At 38.3% G+C, this 7,769-nt stretch overlaps 1 long non-coding RNA gene across 1 annotated transcript; it reads right to left on the bottom strand.

Moving 5' to 3' along the window:
* Positions 1–691: 691 nt before the first annotated feature.
* Positions 692–7,381, bottom strand: LOC130093549 (uncharacterized). The gene is made up of 4 exons (XR_008807956.1): positions 6,987–7,381; positions 4,860–5,374; positions 4,719–4,781; positions 692–1,318 (listed from the first exon to the last, which is right to left on the bottom strand). It is a non-coding gene; the product is annotated as an uncharacterized LOC130093549 (long non-coding RNA).
* Positions 7,382–7,769: the final 388 nt, after the last annotated feature.

Below are 7,769 nucleotides of genomic sequence, written 5' to 3'. Positions count from 1 at the left end.
GTTAAGTTAAATGCTGACAGTAGCAAAATCCCTTTTGTATCAGTGCTGTCTTGCAATTCCCTGTTTCTCTTTCAGTGCTTTTGTTCTGAGTAAACCCATTACTCTCTAAACCCATTGTAGCCGTTTCAGAATCGTCCAGCCTAAAGTTTTGAAGCACTTTCATTCACTCTCTGGCTAAATGTCAAATGGCTTCCATACATCATTATGTAAAATATATTTTCAAGAAAAAGGCACATAAAAAATATTTTTATTAATCTCATGAATTATTAATTAATTAATGATAATTTTCAATCTTTTATTGGCCTTGAAAAAAAAACAGTCATGAGAGTCCCTCTATGATATAGTTTTCTCTTTTATTTGGTACTACCACATGACTTGCATGACAAACATTTAACAAGGAGTTAAACAGTTTTGTTAATATACTTTTTTTAAATATTCTTTCTCAAAATATTATGCAAAGCTACTTATGGGCTTTCTTTTCAAGAATTTATTTATTTGTTATTAAAAAAATCTTCATTGTCATGACTTTTTTGACTTTATGCCTCAAAATATTACCCTACATTTTAATTCAGAAATTAAAAACATGATCATCTTACAAGTTTAGGGCATTTTATACAGGTATGAAATGCATTTTTGAAATATTTTAAATAAATGTAAAAAAAAAAAAAAAAAAAGACGTGCGCTATGTCACTTACCCACATACTCTTGCCTTTTGATGTTTAGGCGGAAGGTATTGAAAGAAAAGGTATAAAAGAAGTCATGTGACACATCTGATAAATTGCACTAATAAAAAGGGTTATTGCCCAGGCTGTTTCTACCTCCCCAAGCAGTGTTTTTCATCTCCCAACCTCTAAATAACACACAGCACACATTCCACGACACAGCACGACTATTACTTGCAAATGTATCATGACGCAGTTTGATCAACGGTTAAATGTAGCCCTTTATGGCATAAATATTTCATACGGCTCTTTATTAGCAATATGGTGCAAAACTGGTTCCATTTCTCCTGTCATTTTTGCGAATAGGGTCTCAGCCACAGGTGGAAGGGTCATCGTTTCCTGATTCGCACCTCCTTCATATCTTTGATGCAACAGGAACGGCTAAAGCTTCGGTGAGCATGATTGATGGAGGTTCATTTGTTGCCTAAGGCTTGCTATGAAGGGCCAGCATTAGACTGAAGCTGAAAACCCAGCTGACAGATGAGGCCATGACTGTTGTGACCTTCCCGGACGTTGATATTTCATGCCGAAATCGGCACTGTCTCCACCGCCGCCTCCTCGCAATCCCATTCCGCATTCCAATTTGAGAGCTGGATCTGAGGGGGAGCGACGTGGCAAAGTGTGACAGTAGGCAATTACAGGACTGAGTTTACGCAGGTGAGATTGGACCATGTATAGCTTCAGATCTATGACTGACAAAAACAACGAAAGTTGAGTTGAAAGACAGGATGACCTTTTGCCTCGAAAGGTCATCCTGTCTTTCAAATCAACTTCGGCATGGAAAATATCACTATACATCGAGCCTTAAATGTTGAAGAAGCTTGTGTTTCCATGAAAAAAAAAAAAGAAGTAAAGTTTAGTTTGATTATAGCCTTACAGATCTCACATTTAGCCAGACAAAGAGCTAACTAGCTAATAATGCTAATGGGAGCCAAATGCTAATGCGAGTCGCCGCTACTCTGAGGGACCGTTTACACGGCATCGTTTTCAAATAAAAACTTTTTGTACGTTTTGCCCGTTCATTTACATAACAACAGCGTTTTGGGAGCCTGAAAACATAAACTTTTGAAAACAGGTTTCAAAGTGCAAGTTTTTGAAAATGATATGTAACTATGTAAACTACAAAATTGCTAATTTTGTTAAAATAGTGACGTCATGCGCATGTGTATTATGTGTTCAGTCTGTAGACGGGTTGTGTTTCTTTACAAAGTGGCATCGCCATCTACTGGCCTGGCATGAACAGTGTGTTTAGTCGTTTTGTGTGCGAATTCGTGTGAACGGGGATTGTTTTGACAACGTTGTCGTCTGTTCGTGGAAAATGCAAAGGAAAAACTTTTCCGTTTTTAGTACATCGCTGTCGTGTAAACGTCCCCTTTTTATGTTATTTTGACAAAACAACACCAAAATTATGTTATTTTTGTCTGCTACAAATAAAGAAACTTGGTAAATCTCACAACATGAAGTAGGGAGGGATTTTTGTTTTGGATTTCTTAGTACACAAATGCTTATTGTTTTATTATGCTATTGTTTAAATACCTATAAATGTAACGCAAATTACTTGATCGAAAAAAATACTTGGAAAAAGTATAATTGTATGTATTAAGGTGCTGTCACATTTACTGTTGTTTGGCTCATTTTCATGGCTGAAATAGTCATATAAAAAGGAATCCACATGATCTGCAATTTCGCATGGGCAAAATATTTCCAATCGTGGATTACGCAACCGGTTCAAGTTGGTCACATGGATTCTCAGCGTTGACCAATAGAAAGCTACTTTTGTAGACCATGTTAGCATCACCCTGATTCCCTCGACAAAAACCCAATTGGACTTTTTCCATTGGCTTTTGGATTATTGCCGAAAATAAGCTCTATGACCAACAAAAGTTTATGATTCTTACACGTTTTGTTCATCATGGCAAATGGACACAACTTTTATGAACTTAGAAGCCTAAAAACAAATTAGCAAAAGTAAAAACCTAAACATGGTCTATAATCAAACCACATCAAGGTCACATGACTTCAACATCACCACCATTAAGCTACCAACAACTTCTTTAGTCTTATTTAAAAAACATGTTCCCTGAAAGTTTGTGGATTGGATTGCGGATCCAAGACTGTGGTTATAAACACAATGACGTTGTGAAAGCGGACTAGTGAGTAGTTTATTTGTTCGGCGTGATGATGTTTAATGCCCCAGACACCCTCTGTAGTCCCACGTAGACACTTGTTAAAAAAAGCTTTTTTCAAGAAAAGAATAAGCATTTAAAAAAAGGGTATTATAAGGGTATTGTGTTTTATGTCATAGAGTAAAATGTTAAAAAATACCTTGAGCTTGTGTTCACCACAGACCTCATTTCAGGCATTTAACCAAAAACCCATTCAAAAAGGCATTGCGCCTTTAGGACGATGGAAACGTAAGTGCAAAAATGTGAACTCGTCTTCGGGTTTTGGCCAACAAAAATACGTCATCCCTCCAGCACTCTATACTGGCATTAGTCAATGGACCTTTTTTTGACCTCGAATGTTGCCAAATGTGACTGCACCCTTAAGGCCTGTTCACACCGGGACGAATTTCGCACGAAATATTCGCCGACGTTTAACGCCTCGTGACTAAACAAAGGGCGCCAATGTGAGTGTGCACACTGACGTGAAAAACGCCAGGCATAAAAGCGTCATTTTTTAAAAAACGCCTCGGGTTCGTTTTTTTAGTTTGAAGCGCCGCGTCAAAAACTATCCGACCAATGAGATTGGCGCTTTTGCTCACGTGTCTGGAGCTTCTAAAGTTACAGTAAAACACAACTTGGAGGCACTCAAACACAAAACGGTCTTGCCGAGCACACATTCGTAACGGCGAAGAAGATATACGCCAAGTTGCGTCTACACTGCCGGGAAGAAATAAGACGAGGAAGATGCAAGGCAAGATGAATGTAGAGCCGCTGGTCTCGTTGGTGTCGGAACATAAAGAACTATATGACAAACGCGACAGCGACTACAAAAATCTTGATAAAAGAGAACTGTTATGGAGTGGTATTGCTGAGCAAATAGGCGCCATCTAATGTCAGGGAATGAATTTGCATGTTCACTCGGCTCATCGTCAGCGAAAATCGCTTGGGTGTGAAGACAAAAAACACGTTGAAAAACGCTGGCGAATAACGCGCGCCGATATTCGTCCCGGTGTGTACGAGCCTTTAGACCTACATACTCTAGCATGTGAAAGCCAACACAGTTACTAATGGTATTACAAACATCCTAATTCTCCTTGATCTAAGTTCAGCATTTGATACTATCTTTCATGAAATTCTTATTTCTCGTCTCTCTGAAACCGGGACCAGGGGTTCTGCTCTTTGCTGATTCATTTCTTATCTCACTGATAGTATAGTATCACCATGCAAGGGTATAGTCCTCCACAATTACACTGACACAGGGTGTTCCACAGGGCTCAGTTCTTGGTCCATTACTTTTTATCATCTACAAGCAGCCATTTGGTGATATCATACGCAAGTATGGACTTCGTTTTCATTGTTATGCTGATGTTGACGTCCAAATCTATTTTACCACACCCTCTGATATTTAATCTCTGCCTGAGTCACTCTGCGTGTATTGGAGAACACTGGATGTCCCCGATCGTTCCTAAATTAAAATACAGCAAAACCAAAATAATGATGATCAGCTACACCGTACCTGTAAATAGAATGGACCTGTCCTTTGACATATATGGGGTTCTTGTTAAACCCTCCTCCCCTTAACGTAATCTTGGTATTTTATTTGATTTCTCTCTTTCCTTTGCTTCTCATATTGCTTTGTTGTTAAAAACTCTTTATCACCCGAGTAATATTGTCTCCGTTCCTCGCTCAATCTGGCTGATACAAAAACCCTTGTTCATGCACTAATAACTTCTCGTTTGGACTACTACAATGCCTTGTTAATTGACTTACCAAAAAAAAAAAACATTAAACGGCTACAGTATGTTCAAAATGCAGCCACAAGAGTGCTCACCTAGATTAGACGTAGTGTTAACATAACTCCCCTTCTCCATGATCTTCACTGGTCTTCGTACATCTATAAAAATAAAATGTCTTATTCTTTTTCTGTTAGTGAAGGTTGTAAACGAATTCAAAAGTTAGCATCCTTGCTAACCTCATCATTGTGAAAATCTGTAGACAGAAAAACAGCTGGCGCCAATGAGGGATGGAGCTGCAGCGATGTTTTTCTGGAACTAAAAGATGGCCATTTTTCATTTCCCCTCAAGCAATTAGAAGCCTGTTTCCTCTAACCTGTAGAAAGTTGCTGACCTGAAACACAAGTCTGATTAATCAGTACAGCTGCACACATACGTAATTAGGTCGAAAAGAATGTGTGAAACGAGACCAGATGAAATCAACCATCTGTTGATTGTGTTTGATGCTTATGAATAAGTAGTTTCAGCAACACTGCGAGAACAAGGAATCTTCTGTTACCAGGCAACCTGGTCATTGAGCATTCTGTGGACAGACCAACATGAAAAACGTAACTGTAGCCTGCAGATGTGTTCCCGAATGCCGCCGGCCGGGTTTCCCATTGGTTCATCTGTAATGGTGAATCAAGTGTGCAGCTGCCGCCAGGTACAAAGCTCTCCTGGTTTGTTTGTCCAAGAAAAGGGTCATTTTTCAGCCCTACGGATATGATAAGGCCATAATTATAAGTCAAGATGTGGGTTGTCAGATTTTCCTCCTGTCCGAAAGATGAATAGCCTTCCAGATCACTGCTATGCTAAGAGCCCCCGTTCAATCCTCAGTCTACAGTCATGGTCCAATTAAAATGGTATTTACAGATTCCTATATCTAGGAATAGTCATAACCATCCTAAAGATCTGAAGAAGACAAGTAAGATAAACTACAGCTTTCGGACAGCTTCCAGTCTGGATGTTATTAAGGGAACAAACAAACTATCTGTCTGTCTGTCTATCTGTCTATCTATCTATCTATCTATCTATCTATCTATCTGTATGTCTGTCTGTCTATAGTGTTATGAATGCTTTGGCAATGTAAAGATTTATTTCACCATGCCAATAAAGCTATTTGAATCTTGAATCTTTAGATAGATAGATAGATAGATAGATAGATAGATAGATAGATAGATAGATAGATAGATAGATAGATAGATAGATAGATAGATAGATAGATAGATAGATAGATAGATAGATAGATAGATAGATAGATAGATGGATTGCATATTGGTTTCCATACTCTTCTGCTGATATTTAACCCTTAAACAGGCAAGAGTGGAAAATGATGAGAAAAAAATAATTTCATGTAATTTTGGACTTAAGTAAAACACATCCAAACGAATTTTTTAAATATTTGATATATTTTGTATTTTATGAGTTGTAACTCCCAGTACACATTGCCTGATTAGGGTATAAAAAAAGGACCAAGTCATAAATCTGTTAACTGTTAATGGCCCACTTGCCACTGCATGTTTAAAACAATTACATCCTATAATTTACCTGATCTAATGTTGACAAATTAGATATCATTCGTAAGCTTACGAACTCAAGATTCAGAATCTGTGAATTCAGCCTTTTGAAATCAGACCTTGCATAAAAATAGTACTTTAAATGATTTTAGCGAGCTCCTCAACTAGTGGGTGGTGACAGGTTTTGTTCAGGCTTTCAACTACTTTATAATAATAAAAAAAAAACGTTTCTAATCTTGACAAAACGCATATCGTCGGAAAGGTCTGAGTCTCACGGTTCCATATCTGCCAAATAATTTGTGAAATTGAGACTGAAATGTATAAATTTGTTACAGAAGAATGCATAAAAAACACCCAGTGGCTATTTTTGGTACAGCGCCTAAACAAAATCTCATGGGAACTTAAATTTTGTGATATCAACTTAAAATTTGAAACACACATTGGTTAGACATATGGCTTTGATTTGATAGTAAGTTTAGAGTAAAAAATGTATATAAAATATTAAATAATATGAAATATTTAGGAGAGTACATTTGATTTACAGTAAATTTAAACTTCCATAACTTTTTCATATTTAAATATTTTTCAAATTTCATATTTCAAACCTATGTCTATATTCCAAAGGATTCTTGAATTACAACCATTTAAATTTGGATAGTGCAATGTTACGTATATTCTCAAAAAGGGGGGTGACAGTTTTTAAATATTCTTTTTTTTTGTCCATTTTTCTTGCATTTTTAACTAAGCATTGCAACTAACTTGCCTCTGCCCCTATCAGAGAACACCGGGAAGTGGTCTACATTGTCGTACCGGATGTCACCCACAGGTCTTGGTGTTGCTGGCCGCTGGATGTTTTGGTGGGAACATCATCATCTCTTAGCTTTGAGGGCCTTCCCTTCTTTTTTCCAGCATGAATGAGTGCATATGCAACTTCCAGCCTGAATGTCTTCAGCTTCTTGTGCTTTACCTCACCCAGACTCTTTGCATCTCTGCGATAAAGAAGCCATCCATAGTTTAGGGCTTTATTAGCCATCTGCCAAAACAAACTCATGTACCACCGATGGGATTTTGCAGGGGTACGGTACAAGGCCACCATTATGTCGGCCACCTCCCATGTGGACATTGTATTGTGTGTCAATGTTTGGACAGGTGACCCCAACTCGTTTCTTCTGTTCTTTAGAGAACCGCCTCACTTCTTTCACTGGACTCCCAGCTGGCTAGTGTGACGGCTTTGTTGTCAACCCATTTTACAATTGCCTCATTATCCACTCTGTAATCAAAGCTGCCTCTTCCTTGTCTCTTAGATTGTGGTATTCTTCCAGGTGGCTTCCCTTCAGCCTGTTCTTGTGAATGGTCCACAAACTGCACAGGCCAAGTGACTCATTCAGGTGCACAATAAGAGGTAGTGAGGTAAAAAAAAAAAAAAAAATGTCAAAGTAGACAACACACTCCATTGGGTTGTTGATGGTCTTGCAGAGTTCAACAACAACACTGGCTCCAAGTCCAAGCTCTTTGGCAGGTCCTTGTTCAGCGCCAAATGTGCTCTTACCAGTGTACACCCGGGAAATCGTAGACCATGCCAGAAACACCTGC

The sequence above is a fragment of the Rhinichthys klamathensis genome, unplaced genomic scaffold (assembly GCF_029890125.1).
Source record: "Rhinichthys klamathensis goyatoka isolate OS25496 unplaced genomic scaffold, OSU_Roscu_1.1 h1tg000009l_1, whole genome shotgun sequence".
Classification (NCBI taxonomy): Eukaryota; Metazoa; Chordata; class Actinopteri; order Cypriniformes; family Leuciscidae; genus Rhinichthys; species Rhinichthys klamathensis.
Note: the sequence above shows the minus strand (reverse complement) of the source record. Positions and strands in the feature narration are given on the sequence as shown.